This window comes from Schistocerca cancellata, chromosome 8 (genome assembly GCF_023864275.1).
Source record: "Schistocerca cancellata isolate TAMUIC-IGC-003103 chromosome 8, iqSchCanc2.1, whole genome shotgun sequence".
In the NCBI taxonomy this organism is placed as follows: Eukaryota; Metazoa; Arthropoda; class Insecta; order Orthoptera; family Acrididae; genus Schistocerca; species Schistocerca cancellata.
In genome coordinates, this window is record NC_064633.1 from 169,716,964 (window position 1) to 169,729,095 (window position 12,132).

The window sequence follows — 12,132 nt, forward strand, 5'->3', positions numbered from 1 at the left end:
CTATCAAATGGTGTTATTTTGTTCAAATGATTGCTCAACTTTCTGAGATAAAAACCTTCCCAAGGCCAGCTTTCCTGTTTTAAAATTTATCGTATTATGTCTAGGGTAGTATGAATGTGTAAATACAAGTGTGCTGTTGTAGTTAATTTATGATTCAGTTACATGGAGCGCAGTGCATTTGGCCTGGCATTGTGGACCATGGCATTGGGGTTTGACGACTTGGCCGTAGACAGCAGCACTGTGATTCGTTTGACTGGCTCCATGCGGAGGCTCTCTTCGTAGGTCACATCTTTAAGTTGAATATTGCTTTGCTCCTTGTTTATGACTCGGTCAGGCCGTAAAGTTTGGTACACTGTGCCTCCGCCACTCTGGCGAATGTAGTTTGGGCTTGAAGTATGACTTCGATCTTGTAATGTTGAGTGGCACTCTGTCAGAAGTGCCCAATCGGATTCATTAAGGCTCTGCTTGGTTAGTTGTCCCTTTTTTATCATTCAGGATGTTGTTATTTGTACGTTATGTGTGATTTGTAAAGCCACCAATTTTTATAAAGTAAGGTTTTTTGTGTGTACGTTACCAAGTAATCTTTAGATGCCAAGGGTGTTTTTTATTCATTATTTGTTATTCTAATTATTATTCACCAGTACTGGCACCTCCTTGATTATTCTTTAGTCATAAGTTTTGACACCAGCTGCCTTCAGTAGGGAGCGTTAAGATTTTAGAAGTTACTTTTTTGTTTCTCGGCTTTTGTAATATTTAGTTACCTTATTCCCTTGGTTAACGCGAAGGTAAATCATTGTATAGCCTGGTCTTGCGAGTTTTGAGTTTGGCAGATTTTGGTTTTATTAAACGTTTGTGCCTCAAGCAACTTTAATTAAAGTGTTACACATTGGTTAAGTAATTGTTCATGCGGGTTTGACAAAAGTTTTATTTTACTTACATGAAGTTGTTAAACTCCAAGCTGTCTTGTATTAAATTGTGTAAGGTAAGTAAAACTGTTTAACACAAGCTGTGTATGTTTGAGATTATGGCCCTGCTGCTTTCTGTGTAATACTAATATGCAAATTCGCATCACAAATGAGCTACGTTGCAGCTGTTCCGTCGCTGAGGTAGGCTATGTTAGTCGACCCTCTGCGTGTCATATCGTCTATAGAAGCTGCGGGTCTCTCTGGAGAGACTCTGCCGTTGCTACAACACCATCATCTGGGTCATCACTGATGATGTGCAGAGACCTCCATCAACTTTCTTGCCTAATGTAGGACAGAGAAGTGGAGTCAAGAAGCTGATCGCCATCTTCCGTCGTAATAGGGGCATTGTTGCTGCTCACATTGTTTCTCCACCCAAAAGCGATGCTGCCGGCCCTTCTATCCTAACTCGAGGCTGTGGGCCCAACTCTAGATGACAACGAGTACCTCAGGCTGGGATGGAAGGCAAGTCACCTGACCACATATCTTAGACATCGGTTCCAGTAAATACAGCACTTTGGAGATCAACTCACTGAGCACCGTCATCCAGTGCAGCCACACACGCTAAGACACAGGTGGTACCACCATTCATGGCTGTCTACTATTCAGATGTATTTCTAGGTGGACCCCTGCCTGCTACCGCTAGTGGGGTTTGCACACAAAAATAAATAAATAAATAATTAAAATAGTGAGCTGCTAGCACTCTCCAAAGATAGTTCTGTATTTCTGAACAGCAAATACGTCTCTTATGCAGATTGGAGGAAGAGGAGTAGGAGGGAGAAATAAAACGAAATGGAAGGAAATTTGATATCAGCTCAGTTGGGAATTCATGCAGAATCAATGGCGACGAGTGAAAATGTGTGCCGGGCCCGGATTCGTACTCAGGAGCTGCCACTTACTAGGCACTACCTGGACACTTCTTTTTTTTTTTTTCACTTGCCGCCCTGATTTTACGACCCACCACCTAAGTGCTTAAGGTGGGTCTATTTTGACCACTTGGCCGCTACGACCGGTGTGCGGACACTGATGTAGTTGATGAAACTCACACCAGTTCCCGCATCCGGTCGCACCGTTGCCGGTGTCCCGCCACGTGGAGGCGGGTCTGTGCTTTTTTTTCTTATTTCTTTCTTTGGCAGCTTTCCCAAAACCGATTTAACAAAATTTTTACAAAAATAAATTTTGAATTAGAAGAAGGAAATACAAGGAATAGTTTAGACTGAAGAGGAGAAAAGACGATAGGAAAGGAAGAGATGATAGTCCCACCACCGTAGGGGACTGAGGATGAGCGCCTTGGGATTTATCTTCAAGCCTCTGATCCTCAGTCCCCTAACCTTAGCCTAGGAAGTTCTATTCTATTCTATTTATGGCGTTTGATATCTCTGTTTATGTTCTATCTGGTTACTTGTATACAGGTTTAGAGTGCCGTGGTAGCTGATGGCAATTGCGACGGTGCGCCGACACTGTTTATGTCTAATTTTATACATTAATCTATTGTCAGTTTTAGGTCTACTTATGTAAGTCTATTGCAAGTCAGTTGTTTTATATTGAGACTTAGTTTAGTTCTTCCACACTATGGTGTCTGTCTGGGTGCTGCATATAGGTTTATTGTCTGTGTGGTCTTCTGTTCCTGTACTCTTTGTGGCATTCGTCAGAAATTTTGTCTGTTAGTGCGTTCAGTATGTCCCAAAGTTCAGGTGTTCTGATCGCATCGTATATGTGTTCCTCTGTCTGTAGGTGTTGTATCCCAGGTGTGTTCCTGTGCTGTCTGTATTTCCCGCAGAATAGGATTGTGTGTTCGGGGACACCGTGTTCATTCCAGTTGCACAGCCTATTTCGGCACCCCTCGCAGCCGAACTGAATTCACCTCTAGCGCAACCTCTCAGCAGTGGCCGTATATGTCACTGCCTATTTCCTCAATGTTCATGTAGAACAATGTTCATGTAGAACTGATTCGCATCGATGTGCAACGAACCCATCATCTTCAATGTGTTTGCGCAGCTACGTCCGACTTCCAGCAGGAATCTCAAACCAGCGAGCATGGAGGACATGAAAGGGGACAGTGAATAGCTGACGCTATCTGGGAATGGGAGTCTGGTGGGAGTCGTGCTGAGATAGTCCGCGCAGTTGTGGTAAATACTGAGCCCAACTGGTGGAGTGATTAACGCAACTGCCGAGTTAGTAAGAGATCGTGGTTTCGAATTCCAGTCCGGAACACGTTTTCACTCATCACCACTGGTTCTTCAGATGGTTCCGATGCAGTATCCTCTCTTGCCACCCTCACCTACAGTTTACATACTACATATAATAGCTGTGGATTTCGCATAGTGTCTGATCTTTCGCGCATGTTCCAAAGAACAGACGCCAGGCATCTATGTATGAATATGGTTTTGTGAGTAATGTTTTCTAGATGCTCTGGTGCATATCACATCCTCCTCACCCCACCCTGCTTGGTACAGTACTGACGACTATAGGTTCTTAGATCGTATCCCTGGGGTAGTTTGAATCACCACCTTAGTCATTGATCTAGCGAACCCAATACCGTAATTTAGATGTCATGGCCATTTCTTTAACCTTTAATTGCATGTCAAGTACGAAATCAGTAAAGTTCGCTCATGCATGGCAGTTTTGTGACATGACACAAATGTGCCACTAAACTTTTAAATAATAGCGTAATTGTCTGGTCTTCTGGACTCGAAATACTTTGAAGTGAATGGTCCCCAAAGCGTTAAGTTTTAAATAAGACTCAAACACTCTAACAATTAGCAAATTCATCCGACATTCTTAACATAAATAATTCATCTTGCGTAAAAACAAATTTACTTTGAAAGTAACACTTTTCAAACCACAATTCGCAATATTTTCTTCCTTGGGAGCTCCTTGCTGCACTAGGTCGAGACTATCATGGAATGGTACGAACTCTGCTTTGTCAGCCCACGGGTTACTCGCATCATGTTTTTGGGGTCGATGAAGCTCAGAGAAAGTAAAACTGCGATTTGTTAATTGTAGAAAAATGTAAACTAATGAGTGGTCAGTTCATGGCAAATATTACAAGAACTAGGCGAAAAGTAATTGAGAGTCATGTCACAAGTTATTCGAAGCAAGAAACCGCGTCGGATGTGGGTACAGAGATTGCCTTGATTGCATATAGAAACCACTTACACAAAACATAAAATGGCCGATCATTGATGACCCTTAGGCTGCCTATCCAAATATAAAATTATACGGATTCTACGCCACCCAAAACCATGCATCTACAGAAACCTAACACTTCACATTCTCAGATCACCTGTGGTGCAAACCCTCAATCCCGTTCTAGAGCTGGAGTATTAAACGCTGCGTGCAAGATGGTTGGCTGCCCAAAGCTGCACAGCAGCGATTGCAAGCTGTAACCATTCTCCATAAAATCAGCCTTTCACCTCATTTCCAATGTAACTGTCACCCCCAGTATGTGTCAACCCAGTGTGAATTCCACAATCGAAAGTAACTAAGTCGTAAGTATAGACTTGATATCTCCTCTTTGCTCTCCACAACCTCTGCTTACAGCTAACATTGCCAATCATAAGGCTCTATCATGAGAAGTCCAATAACTTTGTATCTGCAAACCGGTTAAAATCCCCTCCAAGAAAAGTATAATACTCCGACAAATAGATTGTCTTACTGCATATACAGCTCTCAGAAACTTCCATCTTAAGTCTTCCTCTCTCGACGTGTCTCACTTGGCTTTACGGAAGGTGCTCGTCGGAGAAATGAGACGTGAAAGTGAAGTTTTAGCGAATACTTTGACTTGTAAAACGACAGTTTGTGGTGCACAGCCCGGACTCACGTCATGTTTCATTGTTTGGTCATTTTAGCTAGAGACAAGGACACAACATCGAGTTGGTCACAGTTTGGTGAAAACTTGTAGCGACAGCCTGGCAGGCACGCCGCCATGCCAGTTAGTAAGTTTTATACTGGCACCTGAGGCTGAAGGGCTGGAAACTCGACCCTCCTCCCACCCCACCCCTCCCGTAACGTAACTTCTGAAAGTGGATTGCGACTCCCTCTTGTGCAAAGGGGCACGGTGGTCTTCAGCCTTCGCCTCTTCCGTTCCGCAATTCATCACCAAAATCGACGACAGCAATGACAGAACTACAAGGCATGTAATGACTACTCAAACAGAGAAGACTGAGATAGGTGGTGATGGCTTGCAACCAGTATTACCTTTGATATCAGCATAAGATTACTATAATTTGATATAATAACTGACACAGGTTCCTATAAATTAAATGATGTTTAATAAACGTTAGACACACCTGTGCAGCAGTGGGATGATGCCTTTCTAATTTTTTTCGTCAGATTTATACTTATCTTCGTATAAATGTCAGTGATTAATTACCACACTGCACTTGTTTATGTATTAGGGTAAAGGCAACAGAACAATGCAGCGTCTCACAGACGGAATATATCATGAATAAATAGCATAATAGAGAAAAACGCATTCGAAAATGACAGTCATTTCCCTAGACGCATTTAGAAGATAAGCAAAAAGAAAATTTTGATTCACAGCAGGGAGAGGTTATTTTATAAACGAATCTACCAACTTCAGTTGAATTCAAGGCACAACCCATACCAAAATGACCGCTCCCCAACACTGAGTCCTTATGGGTAAATGATTGCAGTGTCAAACTAACGCCAACAGCCCCCAACAACAAAGTAGAATAATAATACGTGTTACCCCCATAGTAAAAGTTGGTAAAAGTAATGTAGAGAATGTAAGAATATTTATAAAGAAATCAGTTGGTTATCCATCACTTACTACACAAATGTGAATTGTCGAGGCACTCGCGTATCGAGTGGAGGAATTTATAATAGTGTAGTAATAATAGGCCTACTTATACATATGCCTACACTTAGTCGACAAATAAAGTGCTTTTTCGAGGAAGCTAGTAACATTTATAGCAATATATGTTGAAAGTCAGTCGATTGGGAGATTATTTATGTTCCTCTTACTTTTGTTATTCAAATTAATTATAATTTCAACTGCCTGATTAAATCTTTCATTAAATATTAAAAATATTTGCTGTCACCATATTTAACATGATGCACTGCATGTTATCATTATTACTGAATGCATCCGCTAGCAGTGGCGGATGTGGGGAGAGAGATGGCGGAGTTTTGAAAGCGGATGATCTGGACACGTGTCCATCAGAGAGAGTAAATTCGTAAGACTGGATGTCATGAACTTATATATATATATATATATATATATATATATATATATATATATATATATATATATATATATATATATTATAACTTTTGAACACTATTAAGGTAAATACATTGTTTGTTCTCTATCAAAATCTCTCATTTGCTAACTATGCCTGTCAGTAGTTAGTGCCTTCAGTAGTTAGAATCCTTCATTTAGCTGGCAGTATTGGCTCTCGCTGTATTGCAGTAGTTCGAGTAACGAAGATATTTGTGTAGTAAGTGATTCATGAAAGGTATAGATCATTGTTATTCAGGGCCATTCTTTTGTAGGGATTATTGAAAGTCAGATTACGTTGCGCTAAAAATATTGTGTGCCAGTTTATTGATGATCAGAATAAGTAAAGAGAGAAATGTCTGAGCACGTTCAGTTTTGCACAGCTGTTTGAAAATCAAGTAACGTAAGGGGTTTACCAGCACAGTAATTCACTAATTTTTTAAGGGGACGTTTCACGAGCATGAAAGTATACTCCAGTACATCGAAAACACAAGCCAGCTTAATAATGTGGCCATTTCCTGTGAGACACAATACATCATCAGTCGAACATTATGCACGGTAGTGGTGAGGGTAAGGAATATATGAGTGAGCTGCAGCAATCTACTAAGTTATATTTAATAGGGTGACATACTTTAGTCTTTAGGATTCAATAATGCTTATATGAATTCAGCTGCAGATACTAACCAGTTTGCAAACGTTAGTTATCACCAAAACTAATGTCAGCTTTATTTGAATGAAAGGTATTTCGGTGTGGACTCGTTATAGCACTGTGTATGTGAGAGAATGTATTCTGTACGTAGTGGATATAAGAGACCAAACTATCCCATGAAGACCATAGAGGGAAACAAACTCAGCAAAGTTTGAAATATGTTTTACTAGTGTGACAGGAACTAGTGACATTTATAGTCTTAATAACGTGAACAAATCCCAAAAGGTTATCTAGCGCATAGGCTATCGTCACCAAAGTCGTTAAAGTAAACACTGGTGTTTGTGTATGCTATATACAGTACACTGACAGTAAAAAATATTATTTCACTGAAATAAAAAGTCGAAGGACAGTTTTCAACAAAGAACCCTAAGTAAATTTTGACAACTCACCATTTGTAACTGACGAAGCCACTGATTTCTGAAAAGAAATTTAAAATGTATAATTCATAAAGAAGATAAAGCTCTCCCTCCTACTGTCAGTATCATCGCATATCCGAAATAAGCACAACAAGCTTACAATTATCAAGATAAGAAAAGTAAACATATTTCAGCAGTAGTTTCGTGTAAAAAACATTATTAAGTAACTACGAAATAGCCGAATAGCCCAGAGAAAAACTGTCCAGATTGTAATACGTTAGCTACAATAGATATCGTTTGTTTATAAACGAACAAAAAGGTGTTGGTGTGGCCATTTTACACAGCTATTTTATAAATGCCCATTTTCTAAAATCAAACGAATTTTTCAAGATACAATTAAATATTTACTTGCTTCTCAGGGGTGTTTCACATTTTTATACGAAGGGCATGGTGACATTTTTCTGGAATAACAGAGTTACTAATCTAAAAATAAATCTTATATACTCACAACAGTTCACGATATTAATTTTATGCATCTAAAATTTTAGTTACAGTTAACTCTCTGCCGTGCCAAAATCTGTGCCTTCTGTCAGTGCTGTTGTTGAGGTCTTCAGTCCCAAGACTGGACTGATGCACCTCCCCATGCTACTCCATCCTGTTCAATCTCTCCATCTACGTATAACTATTCAAGCCTACATCCTTCTGAATCTGCTTACTGTATTCATCTCTTGGTTTACCTCTACAATTTCTACTCGCAACACTTCGTAAACTGGTGATCTTTCGCTGTCTCAAAATCTGTCCTATGTACCACTCCCATCTTTACGTTGAGTTGTACCTGAAATTTCTTCTCTCCCAATGTCTATTCAGTACCACCTTATTAATAACGTGATCCAGCCATCTAATCTTCAGCACTCTTCTGTACCATCGCAATTCGATAGCATCTGTTCTCTGCTTGTCAAGACTGTTTATTGTTCATGTTTCAATTCCAGACATGGCTACACTCCACTCAAATATTTTCAGAGAAGACATTATGAAACCTGAGTCTGTATTCCATGTTAACAAATTTCTCATCACCAGAAAACCTTTTCCTGCCATTGCCAGTCAACAGTTTGTATCTTGTCTACTTTGGCCATCACCAGTTTTTTGATGCTCAAATAGCAAAACTTATTTACTCCCCTCAGCGTCACCTGATTTAATTCGACTACATAACATTATCGCTCTTTTTCTTTTCTCGATGTTGGTCTTATGTCCTCCTTTAAAGACTCTGCCTATTCTGTTAAACTGCTTTTCTAAGTCTTTTATCGACTCTGTATCGTTGGCAGATCAAGTTTGTTTTTCTTCGCCCTGAACTTCAATTCATATTCCACATTTTTCCTTGGTTTCCTTCACTAGTTCCTCAGTTTACATGTACTAACATCGGGGATAAGCTACAACCCTGTCTCACTCCCTTCTCAACCACTGCTTCCTTTCCATGCCCCTCGACTCCTATAACTTGCGTATGTTTTCTGTACAAGGTATAAATAACCTTCCACTCACCGTATTTTCGTCCTCCTACCTTCATAATCACAGAAAAAGTATTCCAATTAACACTGTAAGAAGCCCACTCTAAATCAACAAATTCGTATAAACGTAGGTTTGCATTCTCTTACCCTGTTTCCTAAGATGAATCGTAGTGTCAGTGTTGCCTCGCGTATTTCTACATTTCTAGGAAATGCAAAGTGATCTGCCCCGAAGCCGCCTTTTACCAGTTTTTACCTCTGTAAGCAATTCATGTTAGTAATTTAGTCATGACCTATGAGACTGATAATTGTGTAATTTTCACACCTGTCAGGAAGTGCTTCCTTTGGAACTGGATCTATTAGGTTATTCTTGAAGTCTGAGAGTATTTCATCTGTCTGATTCATTGTACACACCAGGTGGGAGAATTTTGTCATGGCTGGTCTCGAATGGCCATCAGTAGTTCTGATGGAGTGCCTTCTACTGTAGGGGTCTTGTTTCGACTTGGGGCTTTCAGTGCTCTGTCAAACTCCTTTCGGAGCATCGTATCTCCCATCTCGTTTTCATCTACCTTCTATATACAGCTTCCACCTTGCCACTTTCCCTTCTTTGCTTAGTACTGGTTTGCGATATGAGCTCTTGTTATTCACACAGCAGTGGGATACGGATTTCAAGGACACACCGAAATCACAGTTGTAGTCCGTTGTAGTTGCCACATATTAACTTATTACAGTCATTAAGCTTTTCTAAAATCCCAGTCATAACAATATTACAAAGGCGATTGCCTTATAAAGTCACATAACTTCAACAACTGACATACACAAATAGCTTTAATTAGAACAATGCCCATAAACCCTGAAAAATTGAATGTGACTATGCGAACTAACTCAGATAAATTTCATTACTTAGATGAAACTAATGTCCACACGATTCCTATCAGAACTCTAATTACTTCCAAACGCAAAGAAAATACATTAAGTGAAAAACACAGATCTTGCAACATTTGGCTAGCCAGCTTTCCGTAAATAAAACAATATTCATAAAAGCTTTATTAGTAAAAACAAGAACCACTTCCACGACTAAGGAGGTGCATGAATTTCACCATACAATTTTTTTAAAGTGTGGTTAACCAAGTTGGTTAATCAAAAATAATCATAAAACCATTGCAACTAGAACATAACAATATTACAAATAGCCCCTAAAACGAGGCCGCTTCAATTATACGTATGAATCATATAGATGCGAGCACACCAAGGGATTTTAACCATTACAAGAGATCCACAGGGCAGAAAATGAAACAGAAATTTACTCAACTTTGCACTGCAATTTAAACTTCAGACACCATTACCCTTCACCGGAAGAATGGAATCACAAAACGGTAACAACATGACCCGATATGTAAGCGGCGGTGGGTGGGGGGGAGGCTGTCGCGTACATATCCCTCTGCCACCGTGGTACTCGGCTCCCGGTTTGTTCGCTTCGACCACTGCCAGTAATTTGCAACATAAAACACATCAGCGGCAGACAGTATCCTGAGACATGAGCTACACAGTCTTAACTAAATTACAGATTATCAGTAACTGTCAATGATATACGTCACAACTAAATGCTAGCACAATTAACCTCCGTGAGTTTCTTGGGCAGGCACGGCCCTTAAAATTTAATGAACCAATTCCTTGAAACCGCCAATAAAATTATGGCTTAGAAGTTAAAAAGACACAATTATCTCGGCACACATTTAAACGCCAGACTACAATAATGAACTAGAAGGTAGAATGGGAGAAATATCCCGGCGTGGCTTGGAACGCCAGACACAGACTTACGCACTACTTGTTGCACTTCTGGCTTCGTATTTAGCCATGCTTCATGTCTGTTTGTTGGGCGTAGCTACACTTCCTTAACTGCCGTCTAGGTGTCAAGTCACGACACCGAACTGAGTGATAAATAACTAGAACAGACCCAAATTGTTTTAGTACACTGGAATATTCAGTTAAGATGCACACAACCCACCGAAACAACTCGACGACTCCATTTCATTCGGCCTGTGTAAGTTGTAACAGACTCGAAGGAACTTGTCCTTACAACTTCTAGGAAAACCCCATCACCATGGGCAATAGATCTGCCTTCCACGATTAAACGCGTCGTAGCGGCTGGCCACGCTCCGTCGTGATGCCGACTCGACCTGTCGGCGTGCTACATGCATACACAGTCTGACGTCACTCCACCTCACACTGCAGGTACCCCCACCCGCCTCTGGCAGAGCGTACGTGCTGCCTTTAAATCCCGCCGCCAAAGATGTGAAGACGAGAAATAAGCATCGCATCGAAGTCGACTCAAAAATCAAAATGACAGTCGATGGAAACCAGCGCCAGAAACGCATCTGCTGAAGCTACTTCTCTTTTCTCCCAAAATCTCTTTAATTTTCCCCTAGTGAAATTTGGTTCTAAGTACTTACATTTGTCCTGCTTAGCCATTTCGCATTTCCTGTCAGTCTCACTTTTTAGACGTTTGTATTCTCTTCCACCTGCTTGATTTGCAGCATTTTCATATTTTCTCCTTTGATTAGTTAAATTCAAAATATTCTGTGTTATCCAAGGATTTCTGCTAGGTCTTGTCTTTTTGTCTGTTTGATCCTCTGCTGTCTTCACTATTACATCTCTTAAAGCTTCTCATTCATCTTCTACTGTATTCTGTTCCCCTGTTCTATTCAATCTTTGCCTAATGCTCCCTCTAAAACTCTCAAGACACCCTGGTTTCGACTTATCCATCTCCCGTCTCCTTAATGTCCTACATAATTTTTAATTTTTCAGTTTAATCTAGAGTTCATAACTGGTGGGGCTTCTAGGTTCTTTTCGGACAGAGTTAGGAGAGGGTTGACAACCAATAAATAGAGTCAATAACTGCACCTGGAAATGTTTCACAATTTAAAATCTGATTCAGAAATCTCTGTCTTGCCATTATATAATCAATCTGAACCCATCCAGTGTCTACAGGTATCTTCCTTCTATACAACCTTCTTTCCTGATACTTAAACGATGTGTTAGCAACGATTAAATTTGTTTTGTGCAATATTCTACAAGGCAGCTTCCTCTTTCGTTCCTTTCCCCAGTCTACAATAAACTACAATTTATCCTTCTGTTGATTTTCCTACTATCGAATTCCAGTCCACCATCACAAATACATAGTCGCCTCCCTTAACTCTCGGAAAGAATTTTTTTGTTTCATCGTACACTTCTATACTTTCTTCATCATCTGCCGAGCTAGATAGTATACAAATTTGTACTACTGTGGTGGGTGTGGGCTACGTGTGCATCTTGGCTACGATGATGCGTTCATTTGCTGTTCATAGTATCTTACAGGCAT